At 43.9% G+C, this 21,430-nt stretch overlaps 1 protein-coding gene across 5 annotated transcripts in view; it reads left to right on the top strand.

Moving 5' to 3' along the window:
• Positions 1–2,196: 2,196 nt before the first annotated feature.
• The window catches only part of TSPAN18 (tetraspanin 18), a 120,805-nt gene continuing 101,571 nt past the window's right edge, over positions 2,197–21,430 (top strand). For 2 of the 5 annotated variants that reach the window (XM_021533229.3, XM_031505040.2), the window contains exon 1: positions 2,197–2,280. The gene's annotated coding sequence lies outside the window, so the exon portion shown is untranslated. Of the gene's footprint in view, positions 2,281–2,491; positions 2,820–3,441; positions 3,914–21,430 lie in introns of those variants that run through there. The other 3 variants (XM_021533236.3, XM_021533231.3, XM_021533232.3) reach the window with 3 other exon arrangements.

The raw sequence follows: 21,430 nt of genomic DNA, 5'->3' as shown, positions 1-21,430 counted from the left end.
ATACATTACCCTGCACTTTTTTTTCCAAAATATCAGAATAATGATGTCACTGGAGGGGAAAGGGGTGGCAGTTGTTGGAAAAAATGTTAAGAGTGTCTCTGATGAGGAGAGGATCTTGTCTGTAGAATCTGGGGCTGTTTAAAACGGTGGTGTTTCCATCAGGACTCAGCCCAATCAGTTTATTGGAAACCTTCCACATGAGATCTGTGCATTAGGCCCTAAAACAAGGGTAAGTGTTGGGCAGCCAGACATATACACCCACTCTTTCATGGTTTATTCACTGGTAAGGCAAAATTGCTTGGCGTGTGGGGTCCTGCAACAGTGCAGGGGTACACTTGTGAGATTGCTACAGAGGGTGCAGGGGGAGGACCAATGCACCCAGTTTGTCAAGTCTGTAGAGCAAAAATGTAATCTTTGCCTGAAAGAGCTATGATCTGCTGCTTAAGGGGCATGACAAGCCAGCCTCCTGGAAAATAGCACTGTGAGTCCTTTGCAAAGGAATCAAATAAGGAACAAGGCTATTACCTCGTGTCAAACTGTGTCTAATAAAGAAATGGAAATCCCCTACTCTGCCACAAAGACCAAGCAGAGCTAGGATCATGCTGTGTGACACAAATAAATGAATAGCAAAACAGAAATGGAAAAACACGGGCCCGAACATTACAAGAAAATATCAGACCCTGAAATGATTGCCTGTCTTAAACAATAGACTATAACAAAACATACACTTCAAATACAGTCTGGTTGTGTAATCTAGTTTTGCTATTACACAGAAATAGATTTGGGACCATAACTGTTAAATTCTATGTGTATCTCCCTATTTTTATTTCACATCAGGAAATAAAAGAAAGCCATCGCCAACAAATATCTGCACCTGGGGAGCCTTGTAACTGTTCATTACCAGATACATGGGGCATTAGCAGAGATTATACAGAGATGCTGGCACATATATTTTTCCTTTGCTTTGCACTGTTACACATTCCTGTTCCTGTCTCTTGTTCTTCTACTAAGCTTTGAGGGTCCAAATCTGCATCCCCGGTCTTGCAAAGCATCATGAAATAAGCAGGACTTCTTATCAGCACCGGGACACATCTGTATATCACTTGCATGATCTGGCCCTTGTAGGATTGTTCTCTCTGTTGTTATATAAGGACGTAATGTCCAATTTACTAAAGTCCAGTTTAATAATCCTGTGCTATTGATTGTTACTGAGAGTAACAGAGTTACTTCTGCACTCTTTTTACTCTCTCAGTTTCTTTTGCTCCAACCTGGTAAGGACTTTCTAAGTATTAGAAACAGTGAAGAGTAGTTTTCCTAGGGGTAATTGAAATTAACTCCCTTGTGTATTCCTTTGTCAGATGCTGTTGGACTTGAAATAGTCACTCTGTGTGCAAGAACAGTAAAAAAGATTAACTCTTCTAGACAGTTATCTATTTCTATGGAATTTGTAGTTGTCAAATGCTATTGAAATTTTTAAACAGGCTCAGAAGTTATTGGTACACACACTCCACACAACGGCACAAGCCTTATTTCCCTGGGCTTTTCCCATGTCGCAAACATGGGCTCTTCCTTTGGTTTGGTATGCATTTTGGAAAAGCTTCCCAGTTCCTCAGTGTCATCCTTTGAAGTTTCTCCATCAGATGTTCGAAGGCATTTCAGCAGCTCTCTCTAAAGGTACTGGTCAATAAGCGACCTCTCTCCCGCTTCTCTGGTCTCCTCCTTTTGTGCCCCGAGGATCCCACCGGCGCACCAGAAGCCCCTTGGGTGTTACCGGGGGCACCCTGCAGCTCTCCTTCCCACCGGCGCCTGCTGCGAGCTCAGCGGGCTCAGGGCTGCTCTCGGGTCCCGGGTTGAGCTGCTCCTGGCCGCCCTTGCTGGGCTGCAATTCCCGCAGCCCGAGCGGCCGAGGCGCGGCACGGAGGGAGGATTCACCCCGGGCTGCCCTTGGCGGCTCCTGCCGGGGGCACCCGGGAAGTTTTCTGGCGAAGGAGAAGGCGGACGAGAGGCACGGGCAGCGAGGCGGGAGCGGCGGAGCGCGGGCAGAGGCGCGCCCAGCCGGAGGGGCCGGGGCCGGGCCGGGCCGGGCCGGGCCGGGCGGGGGCGGAGGAGGGGGCACGGCCGGGAGGTGGAGCCGGCTGCGCTGGCGGCTCCGGCGCTCCGCGGCTGCCGGGCACGGGGCGCGCACGGCAGTGGGAGCCCAGCGCCGCCGGGAGCCGCCGCTCGGTCCGCCCGGTCCGTGCCCGGCCGCCGCCGCCGCGGGACCGCCGCGGGAGCCGCCAGGTAACGGGCAGGGCTCCCCCTCGCTGCCCGGCCGGGCGCGCAGCCCTTCCGCGGCCGGCCGTGCCGCTCCGGCTCGGCTCCCAGCGCCCTGCCGCTGCCCGGGGCGCTCGGAGGTGCCGGTGGGGGCACCACGGGCGCTGCTCGCCCACCCCGGCGCTGCGCTGCTCGCTCGGGGGAGGGAGGGTGTGCGGCAGCGCCGTGACTCCCCGGGCTGCCGGGCGTGCAAGTTTGCGGGGCTGAGAAGCCAGCCCGCCCGCCAGCACCGCCGGCACGGGGGCTGGGGGAGGGCGCCCCAGCCAGCTGAACTCGCCCCGCTGGTAACACCTCTCCGGGGTCGGGCCTCGGGAGCGTCTTCGGGAGCCTCAGAGGCTGTCCTCGGTATTTCTGTATTCCGTTGTCTCCGCCCGACACCCCTCCCGCCGGGATCCCTCTTACCGTAAAGACGAGCGGAGGAGCCGGGAGGCTGTGCCCGGAGCGCCCTGCACTGCGTCTGTCGCGTGTTGAGGTGTGCCACTACCCCTGAAATTCGGATGAGGAAGGTGGGACACTTACACGTGTTTTTTACTTCAGCCCGGGCTGGGAGGAATCTTCTCTTTCACACTTTGCTGTTCTTCCATCCCGCTACCTTGGGTCAATGCCCGCTCTTTAATAGAAATTTGTAGCTGCAGCAACATGTTAGCGAGGTACCACATGGGGATTTTGTAAGCTGAACTGGGCACTTAAGTTTTATCATAACTTCTGTATTTAAAGGTTATAGTGACTCAGTAAATAGCATTTTCCTGTGTGTTGTACTTGGGTGGTTTTCTGTGAAGTATGTTAGATAAACATAATTTTTTCTTCTCTAGCACTTCTCTCAGCAATTAGTAAGCTCGACCTGATTACTGCTTTTATTTCTATAATAAGAGCAAATTTGGACACAGTTAATAGACTCTAGGCACATTATTCACTGAATTGCCAGTGGCTACCGAAGCTGGTTGGACAGAAGTGTGCTGGAGATGGTTGTGTGCCTGACAGGGTATATGCTAATTGTGACCATAGGCTCGCCTTGGACTTTTGCTAGTGGGCAAAAAGTTGGAGTTGTTAAAGAGTTGTCTTAATTCAATAGGATGTATGAAAGTGTTTGATGGATTCTACCAGCAAGATGCTTATTTTGATACTCAGTGGTTATTGTAAGGAGCAGTAGTTTTTCTGTCACAAAAGGTATAGAAACAGAGCGAATGGTAGGGATGTCACTTGAAGAACTTGGTCCATTCTTTATTTTTTTCATAGTTTGGGGGCAATCTTTCAAATTCGACTGTGTAGCATAATGTACAGATGCACTTCTTTATCATCTGCTTTCACTGAAGTATTTTTATAGCATGTTAAAATGATTCGAATGCTTGACCCTCCTTGGAAGGCAGTAAATGTTTCTGTATTTGTTGTGGCCGAGGTACAGCTTTTGTTGGCGCAAGCTAAAACACCATGTGATATAGTTGCCACGAATTCAAGTGTAGCGGGGTGAGGAGAAAGGAAGAGCCTTAACTTTTCTGAGATGTTACAGACTGCCAGCAAAATCCGCACCAAATTTCCACCCTTTCTGCAAGGCAGACCAGTGCCACAAACCGCTCGGCTCCCGCGTTGTGTGTTTAACCCTGTGAGTCGCGCAGGTGAACGGGGAGCTACTCCTTGCGGAAGGGGCGGATGGCAGAGCCCGCGGGGAGCGGGGCCGCGGTGGGAGCCGGGGGCCAGCGGCGCCCCGGGCAGCCGCGCCGTGCCGGGCCGGGCCGGGCCGGGGCGGCTCAGGGGGAAGGGCTCGGGTGGGTGATGCTGGTGCTTTCCACGAGAGGGCTTTCTCGCTGTGCCGCCCCTCCGCTCTCTCCTCCATGCGGAGGAGCAGGATGGGCTTGGGGGTGGTTTGCGCTCACGGGGTGTTTCAGATTTCCTTTGTAAATTATGGGGAAATCCCTTTATTGCCCCTGAGGTGTAAGGATAAGAGATCCTGGGAAGAACACCAGTCTTCAGTTTCCAGGCTCCCTTAAAACTCAGACCGATCCCGGCAACTTAATTTCCCCACAGTGGAAACCGAGAAGAGGCTGAGTGTGTTTCTCACAAAAGAGGAGAGGGGTTAGAGTGTTTGCATCCTCGCCGCAGATGATGGCAACGAAGTACTCTATCCTGGCGTGATCTCATTTTTGGCTGCTTTAACACGTATTATACTTCTCAGGGTGGGGCTGGGGGAAAGGGAAACGGGAATCATTGTGCGAGTACAAAAATGCTATCTGTGAGTCTTTGCCAAGCTGTCTGTGTGTTATTTCAAATAATTTCACACGCACAGCATTGCAGGTCTGTTTTAAAAGGCAGAAACTGTGTCTGTAACTAGTAATAATATTGCAGTTCATAAAACATGAGAAACATCTGTTACTGTGACTTTAATTTGTTTCTCTCTCCTTGGAATAACCGAGTTGACAGCTCAGTCAGGTTTAATGTCCTGTGCTAAACCTTTGGTCGTGTGTCCCACGGCTAATTGTGACTCACAGAATCAATAAACCCAGCTCCTGCTTCTCTGCAGCGACTCAGCGGGGGAGTGGGAAGGGCTTCAAATCACAGCAGCAGACGATGGGGGAAATATTTGGGTTTTTGCAAAGCTAGGCCTATCTTGTGCCCTTGCCTCTTTCAGTGCAGCAGAGCTGGCTGGGGTCTCACTGTTAGGGCTGAGTAAGTGAGGGAGGTGGTCTGCGCTGCTGTAGGGGCAGTATTTTTCCTCATAGCACCTTTTATCTTGCCTTAATCTATCCCAGGTTGAATACTGTAGGCAGTTGAAGCAGATCCATCTCATGCTTTGATGTGTGTTTATTGGCTTTAGCATCTCATTGCCTTGCCATTTTTTTTTTTTAAAGTTGAGTTGCTCCCTTTCCACCCCACCTCCCCAAACAAAAAGAATTAGAACAGAAGCAAAATGTGAATGAAGTGACTTTGTATTTTTTGTGAATGGGTTTTCTTGCATTGCCCCTGCCTTCCTTACTGCCTTCTGTAAGATCATTTCATAATTAAAATATTATGACTGTGCTTATGGTAGCCCTTCACTCGTGGCAAGGATCCTAATTTGACGTCAATGAAAAAAATAGTAGTTTCTGGCATAAGGGCAGATGACATTTCATCAGCTAGTGCATGCCCATTTTTTTTTTTTAACCACAGTGCTAAGACCATATGGACAGATAATGAGTTTAAGCTGATAAACAGCTTACAGATTTGCCCAACTAAAGGACTTTCTTCCTAGAAAACACATTTTCCTTTAAAATAAATAATGAAGTTCCTGTGTTTTTATTTAATTATCTTGAGTCCTGTCTGTTCTCACAGGCTGCAGGAAAACAGGCACAACTGCTCTGGGGACAGAAGCTACTGGATTTATGGGCCTGTAGGTCTTAGAAAAGAGGAAGGACTTGAAAAGAAAAGTTCAGATGCTACAAAATTGAGGCCTAAGGGGCCTAAGGTACCTTAAAAAAGCAGATGGTGGTCCAGGTTGTATTTAGAGAGTTTCCTGAGGTAGTGCATAGTTTTTAACGTCTTGAAGATGAGTAATTGCATGAGGTGGTAGTAGGTCTGAGGTCTGTTTGGGAGTTATAATTAAAACAGATTGACATCTATACTCCTGGCTTACCCAGTGAGGCTGCTGAAGCAGTCCTTTTCTGGGAATACTGCTGCGAGACAATCCCTGCTTTTACTTCCTCAAGAATTTTTGACTAATTTCAGTATTATTTGTTTGTTTGTTTAATTTAAACTGACATCAATGAAATGGACCCACTTTTCTTGGTGTTTATGCGGGGGGGGAAAAACACCACAAGTGATACAGTGAGAGTTGAAAAGTAACTTGTTTTGGAAGGGGTGGTTTTTAGTTGTCATTTTAAAATAATGACTCAAAACCAAACAGTGTATTTGCATGAGAGGGCAAAGCCTGTGTGTTTCTCCCTCAAGATGCATAGAAATGAGCTGTTTCAGATCTGAAAGTGCTCATTCCCTTTTAAGCAATTTCTTCCTTTTCTTCTTTTTTTTTCCCCTTGGAAATAATAATTAATTCTAATTGGAAGTGGCAAATGAAGGAAGAAAACAGTTGCACAGAAAAATCAGTACAGACAACCCCATTCTTTCTCATGCTTCTTATTCCTTCTAAAAGTTTAACGTTTTGTGTTGTCCCTTCCCTTCATACTATCCACTTCTCAGCACTGGGAAGATGATTGGACTTTAATTGTGTTTCATTTGAGGATATATTCCAGATGGCCAGAGCTTAGATTTCCAATGGTCACTGCTGCCTCACTGATAACTGATATTGCAGCCAGGTTGCATTTGGTCCTACCTTAGCTCATGACTGCACAGCTCAGCATTCCTCTTGTGTCCATTCCTTCCCCTACACCTACATTTCTTATTTTCTTTTCACTGTTCTTTCAGTCTTGAGCTTCCAAACTCATGAATAAGTTAACCCATCTCCTGGGAGTTTCAGGGGATTTGGGTGAATTCAGTGCCCACCAAACAGTCCTCGGGTCTTATCTTGTCTTGGTGCATTTAACAGCTGCTTTGCTGTTTATCATTTCTGCATTGATAAAGATCTGTCATGGGCTAATGTAGTGTAAATTTTCTGAGCCTAAAAGAAGTGGCTATAGGAAGGCAGTTGATCTTTTTTCTGTTAACCACACCATCTGCTAAACCAGTTTGTCAGCATGTTTTTATTTATTTTTGCACAGATAAAATTTAAAGAAACAAGCTAGGATAAAGATGTTTTGCTCTTACAATGGGATTTGCTTCTGCACCTCTGCCACCTTCTGTTACCAATGGGCTGCCCTTCATTGGTCTTCCTGAGAGCTAGAGGCAGAGGGTCTCACCGTCCTGGTGAGTTGTGTATGAGTGGGGTGTTTTGGATTTGAATTGCTTCTGCAGGTGTCTTGATACAGGAAGCTCTGGATGACCAAATGCTTAATCTGAATGCTTCTTTTTGGGTGCACTGATATGCAGCAAATATTGCATGACAATTGAGAGTAGTCATGTGTTGTCAATTTATCCCACCAAATTAATTTCAAAGAAAGCCATAACCAGTATCTTGTCATTGTCCTCAGAGGGGTTCTGGCTGTCACGGGTTTTTGGTAAGGATCTTTTTTCTGCACAGGAGTCTTCCTGACTGTGTAGTCCTTCCAACAAGGACTCCAATGAGTGATAAATCTCCGGGGGCTGTTGTGTTTTAGGCTTTATTTATTTATTTATTTATTGCTATCAGGATCTTCCCTTTGTTATGTATTTACTAAATAAACCTGGTCTAAAATGGAAGTCTCCTGTTTCTTGATAAATAAATTAAAAATCACTGCAGAAGAATCAATTTTTGAACTCAAATTGACTTCATATTTGTTAGACCAGTCTATCACTTCAGGCAGAAAGGGAGGATGCTTTTCATGAAATAAGTAATGCTGAAACTGAATCTCATCTATGTGCTTGATATTACGTGGTTATCAAAATGTTGCATTATTATGTGAATTAGGGTTTAGGTCTGAGTTTGCTTAGTAGCACAGCTTCTGATTGACTGTGTTTAGTTCATCTCTATTCCTGTTTTTCTTGCCCTCATTTAGTTGGTGCATGGCTGTGTTAGAGAAGGGTCATCTGTGGTGCCTAGTGTGATCTGGAGTTTGCCCTGATTACTCTTCTGGAAGCCACATAACCAGTACCCTCCTTACTCCTGTTGCTGTGGTGTTACTGACAGGAAAAAACCTTAGAGTGGTTGTTGATTCCAAGGAAGTGGATCTAAACCAAACTGCTAATGTGAAAAGTTGTGTAGTGCAGCAGAGTTAATAACAGCTCTTATATTTTCTCAGACTCCTCACTTGAGCTGTAAACAGCTTTAAATACATCTTATACCATCCCAGATGTCTGGAAAGCTCACAAGACAGAGGACTGGAATGGGATATGGGACTGTATGGTGACTTGTTGACTGTGAGTCAGTGGCACAGCTTGGCAGGGCTCAGGAGCTTAGAGGCCCTGGCTGTAGCTTGGGTTATGTATATTGTGCATGATTACTCTTCTGACTGTTTCTGCAGCTCTGTGCTGCTCCTGAGGCTCAACACTGAAATTGTAATGCTAGCAGCTTTCTTTTCATGGCCCAATGCCCAGCTTGAAGAAGGGTGATTTTGGTCACGTTGCTAGACATACGTATTTATGGCCCTGTTTCATCTGTTGAATTTAATCTGTTGGGGTATTTTTAATATTATTATGGAAACAGTTACTATATTTACTCCTTACAGAAAGCTCAGTGTAAGACAGTCTATGAGGAGAGAGTTCTAGAGTAATAAATATTGCACTAAATTATGGTGTCTACACTTCTTCAGGAAAAATGGCCCAAATGAACTGACTGGCAGTTTGCCTGTTCCTGAGACACAGGACCTCACAGGGCACTGAACTGGAGCACTCTATGCTGGGAAAGCAATGATAGAGTTTGTTCTTGGCTCATTTGATGGCACATCTCATTTTCTTGTGGAGTGAAAATAAACCAGATCTTCTTGTACAGAAGGATCTTGTGCCTGTACTGGACTGCTTTCCCAGGCCTGCTGAGAACCTGTTTCCCATGGAAGTCTTCTTTGGGACCTGTGGGCATCTTTCAGATGAAGTCCTCAAAATCTGTTGCCAGCATAAATGAGCCAATGGGATTTCCACTGAATGGAAATTCAGTAGATTTTGGAATGTGAGTCACTATCACTGTTGTTGATGTGTTTATTTCTGTAGTCATTTGAAACTGGAATGTGTTTTAATGTTACTCAGGCTGATAAAAATTGATGGAGCTTAATGGTGATAATAATGTGTTGGGTACAATGTGGACACATATGAGAAATAATGGCAAATAAAGGATTGAATGTCTCAGAATGTCATTGAGAAGGGTGAACTTTAGATATGATGTATTTTTGAACTGCTGACTGCCCTTTTTGTCTGTTAATGTCAGAGGGGATTCTCAAGGCTTCTTAGGATGAGGTGCTTATTTTGTGTTGATCAACAAAGCTTTTCCTTCCGATGGGAATATGGCACATGACAGGGTTCTTCTAGAGTTATACCAAGCTGTTTTTCAGAATAAGATGCAGGAAAAATTGAGAGATAATTCTGGAAGTGCTTGAGGCACAATGCTGGAAGCACCAAAAAATCTCTTTGCTTTGACAGTCTGAGAATTGACAATGTAATACCTTGCTGATGTGACAAATGACTCTGGGTTCATAGGATTGAAAAAAACCTGCAGAACTGATAAGGATTTCAGCTTACAACGATGCTTTGTTAATAAAGAACTGTTTTTCTTTTTTTAAATGTTAAGGGAAACATCAGTCAGGAACAGCATTCTGATGTGATTAAGAAAGAAAGAACAGAGAAGACACAAAACAAAAGAAAAAATCTACTTAATCCAGCTAGTGTCTTGGAAGCCTTATTCTATCTTCTCACTGCGCTGAAGGGAGAGGAAGATTTCAGGCTTTGCATTTTGTGTGTTCATATTTTGATACTGCAGTGGGGAAGGTTTGGCAGGAGAAGAGTCAGAGTTAGTTTAAAAACATTAATTTTCTTTGTTAATGCTGCTGCAGATAGTTCCAAGTTTCAGTTTGTAGTGGATTTCTTACAGTATTTCTGTAATGTGATGCTCTTTAGGAAGTACTTTGAAGCTCTGCACTAGCCTTGGGGAGCAGAGGGCTTTGGGAGGGGAGTTGGACTCTCGCTCCCAAGCACTATCACGGATTTTGCTGCTCAGAACTGAGGTGGGTGAATGCCAGCATTCCTAATATCAGCCTGCTGTAGACACTCCTTAGCTGTGGGAAAGTTGTGTTGCTTTTCTGAGCATCTGTTTCACCAGCTGTGAAAATGAAGACGGTACTCTCAGCATGTGGGCATGATGAACGTTCTTGTTAGCTAATCTTGCTAAAGTGCATTGGAACTGTGAAGCGTTGTGGGTTGTTGTTTGAAAGTGTGAAGGTTTAAAATGGTGTAAGCCATGAGCTTGCATCTTTGTTGGGGAAGAGAAGTATCAGCTAGGAGACCTTTGGCAACAGGCACAAATGGTTTGTGGAAAAGAGGAGAAATTTGCCTGTGGAGGGACATGAGTGAGAATTATGCCTCATTCTAACCCATTACACAAAATCTAAATTGATTTATTTGGAGCTTTTTAAAGCACCTGTCCAGGGCTGGATTTTTCCCTAACACCAGTTGCATTTCCTTTTGCTGTTTTTCCAGCCCCCCTCTCTTCCACACACTTGCTTTATATGATCAAAGCTCCATTCTTTAAAGATATGCCAATGCCTTGCAATAATACTCAGAAGGTCCCCTATGGACAGCAGTTCTGATTAGACACTGAAGAATTCTTTAATTCTCTTAATACTTATTAATGCTAGGAGCATTGTGCTGATAAAAGGTGTGGCTTTTTCCCCCATTGCTGTTACGACTTTTTCTTTGGCTCCCCTCCTTCCCAGACACTACACTTATTCTTTAAGTGAAAAATTCTTTTCACATTTTCTTGTCTTGTATAAACTTGGTTCCTTGGTTCTTGCTTTCAATTCATTCTTTTATCTTCTACAGCACTCATTGAAAGCTTAAAAATAATAAATATTAATAATAGGGCCCTTTGAACCAGCAGGTTCTTTGCAGCTTAAACTCACCTTTCCCTGCTGCTTATCCCCTATTAGAAGTTGCTATAATCTGCAGATTGTAGCTGTAATAAGTTCTGAAGCAGTGGCTGGGTTTGTGACAAGCGTAGGATTATAGCTCCAGGTGGGGAAGTGGCAGCAGGAGCAGAGAACCTCAAAGGCACAAATATGTTGCTCCAATTGAAATAGTCTCAGTAATAAAGGAAGAGAAGCCAACAAAATTTAGTGTGGGAATAGAGCTATTCATCTAGGTTTCCATGGAGTGTCAGTGACCTATATAGGGTAATCCTGTACTGCACATAACAAAATGCTGTGTTTAGAAGTAGAAAAACATTATTTCTGGAGAACACAGTTTAAGAAGACTGTACCTTTGGAGATCCTTTCAAGCCATTTCATAGGAAGTGTCTTAAATCAGCAAAGTAAACTATGGCATACATCTGTGGTATTACTGTGTTTGTTTTGAATTCCTTGTAGAGACAGGTTTACTACTCCTTAGAGCTACAGAAGAAAAAGATGCTGCCTGCCCCTGTGAGTAAAATTGACCACATCATGTACAGCCCAGTCTCCAAAGCTTTTGCCACTCACACATGTGCACATGCTCTTTTGGATATCAGCAACATTTTTACTGTCCCAGACTAAGGAATGAATAAAGTAAACATGAAAGGAGAGCATGAGGTTTTCCCACCATACCTCCTTCCCTCTGCTTAACAATGCAAGCTACTGGAGTAGGAGAAAAAGACAGAATCCTGAGTTGGCAGGGCAAATTTTATGAAGCTTTATTTGCTTCTTCTACACCGTGTTGCAGTGGCTCTATTTAGGGGAGACAAGATGTTCCTAAGCAGAAACTCTGTTGGGTGGGTTGCTTCCAGGCTTATGTCTTCAACAGAAACCTCACTGGTTGCTACTTGAGGCTAGGACTGGCTGGGAGTCTTCAAGGAAACAATTTGTCTGCAGAAGATGCTGATTTATTGAAACCATTACTGCTTTGTGGGAAAGGATTGGTCTCCACTCGGTTCTGAATTTCTTGCATATAGGATAGAATTTCTTAGTCAAAACAGATAGGAGCCAAGTGGTTTGGGTTTTCACCTATGCTGTCACAAATCCAAAACAGGGTCCTGAAAGCAGCTTTCCTACATGCCAGAAATACCAGTTCTAACCACAGAACTGCTATTCTGGAGCACATGTATTTATATATGAAGGATTCCAAGGTGTATTCCAAATTTTCATCCTTATGTGGAGTAAAAAAATATATTTCAAGTCTCAAAAAAATATGGTTGCCTCCAGAAACTGAGTTCCTATCCAGGTATTCTTGTGTCTTCTTCAATGGTCTTAACTGTCTTTACTCACTGGTGTCTCCCCTAGATGTGCTCTTATGGAGTGGAGCAAAGAATCCCTGGAGACCCTGGCAAAGCAATCAGCTTGTCAGTGACAGGAGGAGAAAGAGTGACCCTGGAGCACTGTTGGTGTATTTTGTCAGGGTCAAGGCTGTATGAGGATATATAACTCCTAAACCACTGCTGCCTCTGAGGAATATTATTAGAAAATCACCTTAAGCAGCCAAGGAAAATATAGATGAACACTGCTATATTTGTGCCTGGGCCATTGTTATTGGGCAGGGTAGGAAAAATAATGCTTAGGGCAAGAGAGGATCTGCTTGGAATAGCATGAAACACTCTTGTGCTGGTTTGATTGCAGCGAGCTCAGCAAAGGAAGGCTAGTACACTGTTTCAGTAATAGATTCCTTTCTTCCAATTTCTTCTTTCCTTGTGTTTCATAGAGAGGAAGAGAAAGTAGTCCTGTCTTGATCTTTTCTTAATTCTCCTAGGAGAGTAAGGAGATAACAAGAAGAAAGTCAAGAGGGGGTCCCAGCTAAGATGGGTATGTGCTTAGTGAGGGGGGTGGTATTTGCTCTCTGTGGCTGTGCTCTGTACCACTAAAGACCCCAACTCTGGTTATTCCAGTGCAGCTCAGCTGAACTGTGATGTGCTCTGTGCTGCTTGGCTGCCAAGGGGACCTTTCACGGGATCCCTCTGTTATAAAAGGTGGGATTGCGAAATTGAGATGCACACTCCAGTTCTGATTATATGGGAATGCCACTCTGCCTTGACTTTGTATTTCGTTCTTGCTGTTTTCAGGAAAGGGGAGGAGAAAATGCTGAGGGTTGAAGCTTCATCGTTGTATAGACAAAGACAAAACACTTCTCTTAAAGGCAAAAAATTCCAAGCCCTTGCTGTGTATTTGAGGTTTAAATAAAGGGAGTTTCCTGTTTCAGTGAAGCCAAATTAATCCTCAGATGGCTTCCACTAACCTGTTTTAAGAAGACTTGTGTTCATCTTGTGGTAGGCAATGAGTCTGAGCTTCCCCTTTTGGCTTCACCCATTCTTTTCCTTCAAGTTAAGTTAGAAGGCATAAGGTGTGTTTATAGGACACAGAAACAGCAGTGGAAGGCCTGACCTAGTGGAAATCAGAACTAGAATTCCCATACAGCTTTTTTTGGATGCAGTATAGCATTTGGATCCACAACAGTCAGCTCTGGAAATCATATAATGTCAAAGCAGTCCTGGATGTGAGATGAGCTCCACTGTGTCTGTCTGTAGAGATGCAGACCCCAGATACAGAGTATTTGAGAGAACAAATTAAAACACTATAAACCTTGCTTTTATGGTTTGTTTTTGTTTCTGTTTTGTTTGGTTGGGGGTTTTTTGTTATAAACAGGAAATACTTATCTTAAAATATAAATCAACAATAATATCTTAATATGTTTTCACCTAAGAAAATATTTTTCTTACATTAATCAAGTCTAAGACCTCTAGGACTGAAATGACAGCAGTTTTCTAGTCTTGCTTATGGTTACAGTAATCAAAAGAACCTTTAGAAGAACCTCTAGGAGGCTGATTGCTAAGACTCCATAGATCCCCAGGAAGACAAAGGTAAGCTGCTACCTTTCTTTGGAGCCTTCAGCTGTGCTCTCAATGAGAGCTGTAATTTGGGAGTTATATGAGGCCTTTTTAAGGACTGAACCTTTTGCCCTATAAAGTCAGTTTGCATCTTCTAATCACAGAATGACCTGACTGCTTTGCATCCATTTCATGTCTAAATTCTGCCCATTTTTTAAGTATACCTAAATTATTGGAAAAAGCAAACTACTGATGTAAGACTTCACTCTTTTCTTCTGAATCAGGGATGTGGATTAAAAAAAAAAAATAGGTTAGTCTGAAAATAGTTTCAGCAAGCTGAGGTCTTAGATGTATTATTGGGCCACACTCTACATTTGTCCTGTTGAAGTCAGGTTGCACTAGGATAGTATTGTAAAAAGTTTGCCATAGCACAGAGCAGGGCTGCACGCTGGAGCCAGTCCTTTCTTTGGGACTGTCTTGCAAAATCCTTTTCGTGGCTGGAGCTGTATTCTTGTGGACTTCAATGTCATTGTCTAGGACTTGTCACTGAAAGCTGAAGGAGCCCAAGAGAAGCCATGTAGTGGATCTGTTTCCCTTAACATCCTACAAGATTACATCTGTAGACTGTGCTTTAACAAGAAGCTACAATCTTCACCTGTAATCCTTGATTCTTTATGGAGCGTAACAAAACACTATTTTTTAAAGTGGAATATGATTAAATGTAAGACTGCTTGAATCTGACTGTCTTGTATCTTCATAGGTAACTCTTCATAGACAAGATTTGTTTCTTCCTTTCCCCTTTCTGTTCTACTATCCCTAAGTTTTTGATGAATTCTGCCTAAGTGGAGCAGGGATTTGTCCAGATACACTATTGTCTAGCAAGGAGGTGGTGAAACAGATGCAGTTGCTGGAACTGATGATAAGGTGATTTTCTCACCCTTCCAATAACTGCAAATTTGTTTGAAAGAGGATTCACAGTACTGGTAGCATTTGCTGTTGTGTGTACACCCCGAGATAGAAATCGGAGATTGGCTGGTGGATAATGAAACAGAGCACTGTGCCTGAAGGAACAGATTGGGCAGGCATCTGAACTATCCCGGACTGGCCCACCAGAATGAGGCAGTTGCTCAGAAATTTTCTGGCAGATGCAACCTCTCTGTTTCATGTCACAGCAATTATCTTCCACTTGTTTACTGAGTGCCTGTGTGGTCCACATTATCTGAACCTCTCACATTTGCAAATGGATTGCATCTTTGTAGCACCTTTTTGAGGCAGAGAAGTCCCATTTTTACTGATGTAAGTGAAATCTAAATAAGTTGCTGAGGGTATTATGGGAAAGTTGTAGCACACTAGAAAATAACCGAATAGTGCCTATCTAAATTTTGCTCCTAGGAAAGATAGCTCAGGTTTAAAAAATGGGGAGGGAGTATTTCCTGTGTCATAAGAAGATTTTTCTCAGCTAGAATTATCCCAAATAAATTACTTGCTTTGATGTGCTCTTGGAGCCAAATGTCCCGAGGACATGTCCCATATTCCCTCGGTGATGTGTTTCTAATGCCTTTTCTTTTTGCTGTGTTAATAATTATCCTAAATTTGGATAGGACAACTTTTTTGCTGTAAATGAGACCCTATTTTTGAGGTGCTTGGACTTTTTTTTTTTTTCCAGGGAGAGGTTTAGGGGCAAGGCTTGGTTGATTGTTTTTTTCTCATAAAACATAAAGACCTTCTAAAGTTTTGGAAGGAAGGGGGTTGGGGTGGAGAAATTTTTACCTCAGCCAAAATAGTGAATATTTCATGGTTTGGGTTATGATTAGAGTGTGGGAGACTACAGGTGGTGGCCCTGAGATCTGAACCTTCTTTTCCTCATAGTACTGCAGTGCATTCACTGCTACCCTTTCTTTCTTTGGAATGTCAACTTCTTGCCTGTTAAATTTCCTTAGAAGTGTGCAGAGGTTCATAACAAGCATTTTCCTTTGAACAGAATGGTTTTTTCAGACTGTTTTCCCCCAAAAATAGTGTTTGGGAAGAGCATATTATCAGGCCTAATAGCCCTTAACAAGTTAGTGACGCCTTGAGTCCTATGCTTTAGTGGTATCTGAGGAGTGATGAGGTCCTGAAGCATCTGCTGTTTTCACTGCAACAAACCTAATCAAAGCCACAAAGCGAGATCACCTCTTTCCCTGCCCTGAGGCACTCCCGGGTTCTTCCTTGAGAAAGCAATTTGCTTTGGAGTTATTAAAACAGCACATGCTATAAAAAAAAATAACATCCCAGGCACAGGTGGGGAGCTGCAAAGTATAAATGCCGGTTGTGCAGTTCAAAATCACAGCTTTGTTCTCAAGATTGTAATAGTGTTAAAAAATTCAGCCTTGATCTTGATGAGAGCTCGAGTCCCTGAGCTTGAGTGGAATCAGGGTCAAGGTTTTTAATTTGTTCATTCTTCAGAGATGCTGAGCACCTTCTGTGGCAGCTGAAATTAGTGGGAGCTCTGTGTGCTCAGCATTTTGGAAGGAAAACAGCGTGTGCATGTGTTGTGAGCTGTGATGTACAGAAGCCAGGATCTCTAGGGGTTTGCAGTATCTAATAAGATGCCCCCTATAGTTGTTTCTTAATTAAGCCCCAGACACCTTACATGGCTTGTCTTGAACTTCAGGACTCTGCTTGTCTTGAGCATTATGAGACTTCTAGCCTGGCAACTCCTTGGAGCTTTCTATTAAGGTATTAAGGGGAGGAAAACCAGTTAGTTGCCTCAAGCTGAGGAGGAAATGCTAGACTTGAAGGATTATCTCAGTGCAATGAATTTTAAAGACTTTTTGCTATACATATGTGGAAAGCTATCAAAATGCTAATGGTTCTGCTGTCTTTTTTAACCCTTTGAATATAGGGAAAGGGTTATGTTCAATATATGGAGCTGATGGAGGGGAAGTGAGAATGACGCCATTCAACTGCAAAAGGATGGTTTGGTCAGAAGTTAAGTTTTAAGTAGCTCTTCATCTGTTAGCCACTTCTCCCAGTGATTGACTGATGCACCCATCATTTGGATAGACCAAATTCTGTATGAACAGTTGAGCCCATCTGCAGGTGTGGTGTAGGCCAAGTGCTCCCTGCAACCAGCATCCTACAGGAAAGGCTGAAGAGCTCACATCGGTGCTCCTACTACCCTCCACCCACTTTGTGGGACATGCCCACAGTGCCAAGGATGCCCCTGTTGTGGGGGTGGTCTGTCCCTGCCACAGCAACTCATCCAGCCATGAACATTCCTGAGGGCTCTGGGATGGGATGGACCTTCCTCCCTGCACAGATGGGACACAAGTGTCCTACTGTAGCACAGGATACCTGTGTTTCACTAAGGATACTCTGATTCTCCTGGGTGCCTTGCCTCACCATCCTAAGCCAGGAAGGATGTGGGCTCCAGGTGGACACACGTGTTGGGAATGCTTTCTCAGTGGCTGCTGTGTGCTGGGCAGGAGGGCTTGTTTAAGATACTGAGCAGGTACTGTGTTTGCAGTGGCTCTGCAGTCCTGTGGCTCCTCTGCTGCTGCTGCCCTAAGTGGCTGGGCTGGTTAAGTCTGTTAATGGAACTGATGTTCCATTTATTTAGGTTTTTGGCTGAAGTTTTTGACCTGTTAGGAATATCTCATTCAACTCTAGAGAGATTCTTGTTAATGTTCTGCTTCGGAACCAGGTAAATACTTGGCTGGCCAATGATATAAATGACTGAAATTGTGCATTATTAGACTCATGAGACTCAGTCATTCCTTTAGCTGTCTCGGAAATATTTTAGAGCAATGGATCTGTCTGCACTTATCTTTTTAATCAGGACTAGCCAGGCAATTTTAGCCCTCAGGAGAGCCCAAATCACTGAGCTGCAGGGCTATCTAGGCCATTAAGCTTATGGCTTTCAGGTTTCTGTGAACCTGTAATGTTGTTTATTTATTATTTTTAAGGCATATTTACTGTTAAATAAGAGCTGCCAGTTTATTTCAAATCTTCAAAGCATCAGTCTTTTCCATTTTGCAGCTGAAGTGTTTGGTTGCCAACATGTATCACCTAGGGCAGGAGCAAGGGCAGGCAGTATGGAAAGGATTTCTGGAGGGATTTGTTTGGTCTTAGGACTAAGGAGACACTGCATGGAGCAAGGTAAAGAAACCAGATAGCAGTGAGACACTATGGAATAGGCTTTTCCTTTCTCTTTTGACATGAGTTTGTTGAGGTGTTGTATAGATTGGGGTATCCTGAGGTAGACTGGATAGGACATTCAGGAAGCCAGCTCTAGGGAAAGCTGTTTCAACATGGATTGTTCATTCATAACATGAATATATGGCTGGTGCATAGTGCACTAAGCATCATGTTGACCGTGGTTTCCTGTCTGGCTTTCAGGGAATTTATTCCTTTAGTCAGTGTGCATGTGAGAAGAAATAACTATTCAGCCCATCCCCTTGTATTTTCCCCCATCATAGACAGTAACAATTCACTTGCCAATCTCATGTATGTCAAAAGGCTGTTTTCAGTGGACTCTTTTACATTTTACAATTCTTACATTTCTCAGTGGGTGGCTTTAGAAATTGCAAACAATATTTTTTTATGAGAAAGTATTCCCCCTGAGATTTTTGTGATCACTGGGAAAAAAATCTCTACCTTTTTCTAATTCTTATTTCTCACAAAAAGTGCTTTTTGCTTAGTCTTGAAAATTTAAGATTACATGAATAAAGAGGTGTCTCTTAGTGTGTCTATAGTTGGTTTGCAGACATGAATTTTAAACTGTGTGACTTCTTTGCATTTTCCATTTGGGTTTTTGTGCGTGTGAAGAGAAGGGAGCTCGAGCTCCCACCACAATCTTCCACCACAATCCCTCCTTCCATGCTATAGAAGGTGAAGGTGTTGACAGTGGAAAAGTAGGATTTACAGTGGAGTGTAAGTACATGACATGTCAGCGTCACTTCTCTGATTAAGTACGCAGGTAATCTCTGCAGATTAAATGCTAAGTACAAATGCAAAACAAAATCCTCTACTGTGTCTCAAGAAATGTGCCATGCAGAGTCAGGCTTCTGGATGAGCCTGTGAAGCAAGTTGCTGACTAGCCAAAGGGGCAGTGGGACATGCAGACATGGTCTGTAAAGGGTATTTATTGGAAGGGAATGGGTCACCCTCTTTGAGAGATTGGCTTCTGCCTTTTTTTTTTTTCTTTTACATGCCTGCATAGTTCTAAAACCATATTCTAAAGTTCTAAAACTTTCTTTTGACTGCATGAGCAAAGAGGTGTGGAAGTGCTGGTTAAAGCAACTACAGCCTTGATCTTGCAAGTTGCCATCTTTCAGAAGTTGGCTGTGAATTCTCTGCACATACTAGTCTATGTTTCTGAGGGGAGAAGAGTTGTAGGAGGTACAGTAAACAGGCAAAGTTCCCTATCTTCCCTATCTGCTCATACTGGACATATCTGTTCTCTCCTCTCAGAGAAACTGAGGTGGTTTAAAACATTGGAGTTGTCGTGCTTTGAAAGATTTCAATCTTCGGTGTAGCAATAATTATTTCCACCAAGAGTCTTTGTGTTTCCAGATTCCCAAGACTGAAGATGTACATGTAGCAGCATGATGGGTAGGTAGAACACCTTCTGGGAAAGTTCTCAGTTCAAATATTGGCTTGAACTTTAGGCAAAAAGTCTATGTTAACCAGTTTGCAGTATTCCAGAAGCCAGGCACTCAGTCAAATTACTTGTTGGATGAGCTGTGGTTGTTGTCCATGTGTGTGGTCTTAGCCCATGGCAAATGGAAGGTAATGTAATTTAACTGAGCTCTATCACTGCTAAATTAAATTACCTCACATCATCTTCAGAGGATGTGCATGCACATGGAGAGTTACCACAGCTCAGGTGATGCTCAGCTTGCTGTTACTGCAGTGCACCACAACTTTATTGGGATCTCCTCTGGAGAGTCCCATTGAGCAAGCAACAAGTAATAGCCAGTTGCAAGGACAAGGAATTATAGCTGTGCCTCCATTTAGAGAATGTATTCCCTAAATCTCATCACATTTTTAGTTTGGGAAGTTCAGGTGGCTGATTTTGAAGTTGATGGAAAGAGAGGTTTTCAGCAATTACTGTACTTACTAATAAAAAAATTTGCCATTTCCAGCAGTTGTTGGCTCCCTTGCCTGTAGGGAGTTCCTTTTGCTTGTAACAGGCAGTGGTGCCAAATACATTTTTGTTCTCTTGGGAATGTGTTTCCTGAAAGATTCCATTCATCTGCAATAAATTCTTGTGCTTTAAACACAGGAAATATTTTTTTTCCCAAATATCTGTGAGAACTTCTTTGTAAATGAATTGAAATTGTCCCATTTGATAGCAGATCAAGCAGCATTCTGTCCTCACTTTCAGTTGCTTTGTCTCTGAGCTCAGTATTCCTTGTCTAGGAATACCAAGAGGCGCTGAATGATCTGACCTTGTCATGGATGATCCAGCAAGCTTGGCAGCCTGGAGATGTGTCTAATTTGACTGCCAAAATGGGATTTGAAAGGGAATTGCTGTAAAGTGATGCTAGAAAGGACACAGGAATATCTGCTTTGGCTCCTTGGCCTTTACACTAGTGTCCTGGTTTAGGGCAAATCTGGGAAGAAACCTCCAAAGGGGTTCCTCTAGAAAGCAGATTTAAGCAGCCCTTCCCCCAGCCAGTTAGAGAAAAGATTTTCTTGGAGAAAAGTAGGGAAAAACTGTTTATTTAACAGGCAAAGCTTTCAGCAGCACCAAAAAAAAAAAAAAAAAATAGAGAACAATATTAAACAATAAAACCTCTTGCCAATCTGAAGAGATGATAAACTCAGAAGGTCTCTTCCTTCTCTGGCTGCAGCCCGGCTCTCCCAGTCTCCGCCTGCTCCCAGGCTGGGCCCGCTGGGCCACGGGTGGAGCTGCTGCTGCTCCTCTGGGGGCTCGTCCAGAGCAGGCCAGAACAGGTCCAGGAGAAAAGAAAACCACCGTCCAGGAAACTTCTCTGCCTCACTGGCTAAAAACTAACTAAAAGCAAAGGAGAGCTGTGTCCTGCAGACTATCACAGTCCAGGATGCAGGGAGCAAGTGCAGTTTCTGATAACAAACTCAGCACTTCTTCTCTCCCTGCATTGCTCTCAGAACCTGTCTCAAGGGTGCAAAACTTATCTGTGGGCTAAACAGATGAATGGGGATGCAAGCATCATAAAGTCACCCCAGGACAACTAGGAAGAGACAACTTTAGCAAAAGCCTCTGTAGCCAGTCTGTCAGCTCAGCCTCAGGAGACCAAAAGGCAGGTGATGCCTTTGTTCTGGTGGGCTTCTCCCTGGTGTGACTGACCCCTGGGGCTCATAGGGTGAGGGTGGCAAGGTGGGCTGTGCCAGCTGCAGAACCTCCAAGAGGAGAGGGGAACAAGGGCTTGCTCAGAGGAAATGCTGAGTCTCTTGTCCCCCAGAACTTACCCTGGCAGTGACTCTGATGATGGTGATGATGGGCAGTGCTTTCTGCAGTCCCAGTGGTTGTCATGTTTGGTTTGGTACTGGTGGGGTGATGCTGGTAGCACCACTGCGCCATGATTATGGAGTCAGGGTCACAGGTGCTTCTGTGTCCTTGTGAGCTGCTTGTTCATCCTGTTTTCTTCCAAGCCAGGACTG

The sequence above is a fragment of the Lonchura striata genome, chromosome 6 (genome assembly GCF_046129695.1).
Source record: "Lonchura striata isolate bLonStr1 chromosome 6, bLonStr1.mat, whole genome shotgun sequence".
Classification (NCBI taxonomy): domain Eukaryota; kingdom Metazoa; phylum Chordata; class Aves; order Passeriformes; family Estrildidae; genus Lonchura; species Lonchura striata.
Note: the sequence above shows the minus strand (reverse complement) of the source record. Positions and strands in the feature narration are given on the sequence as shown.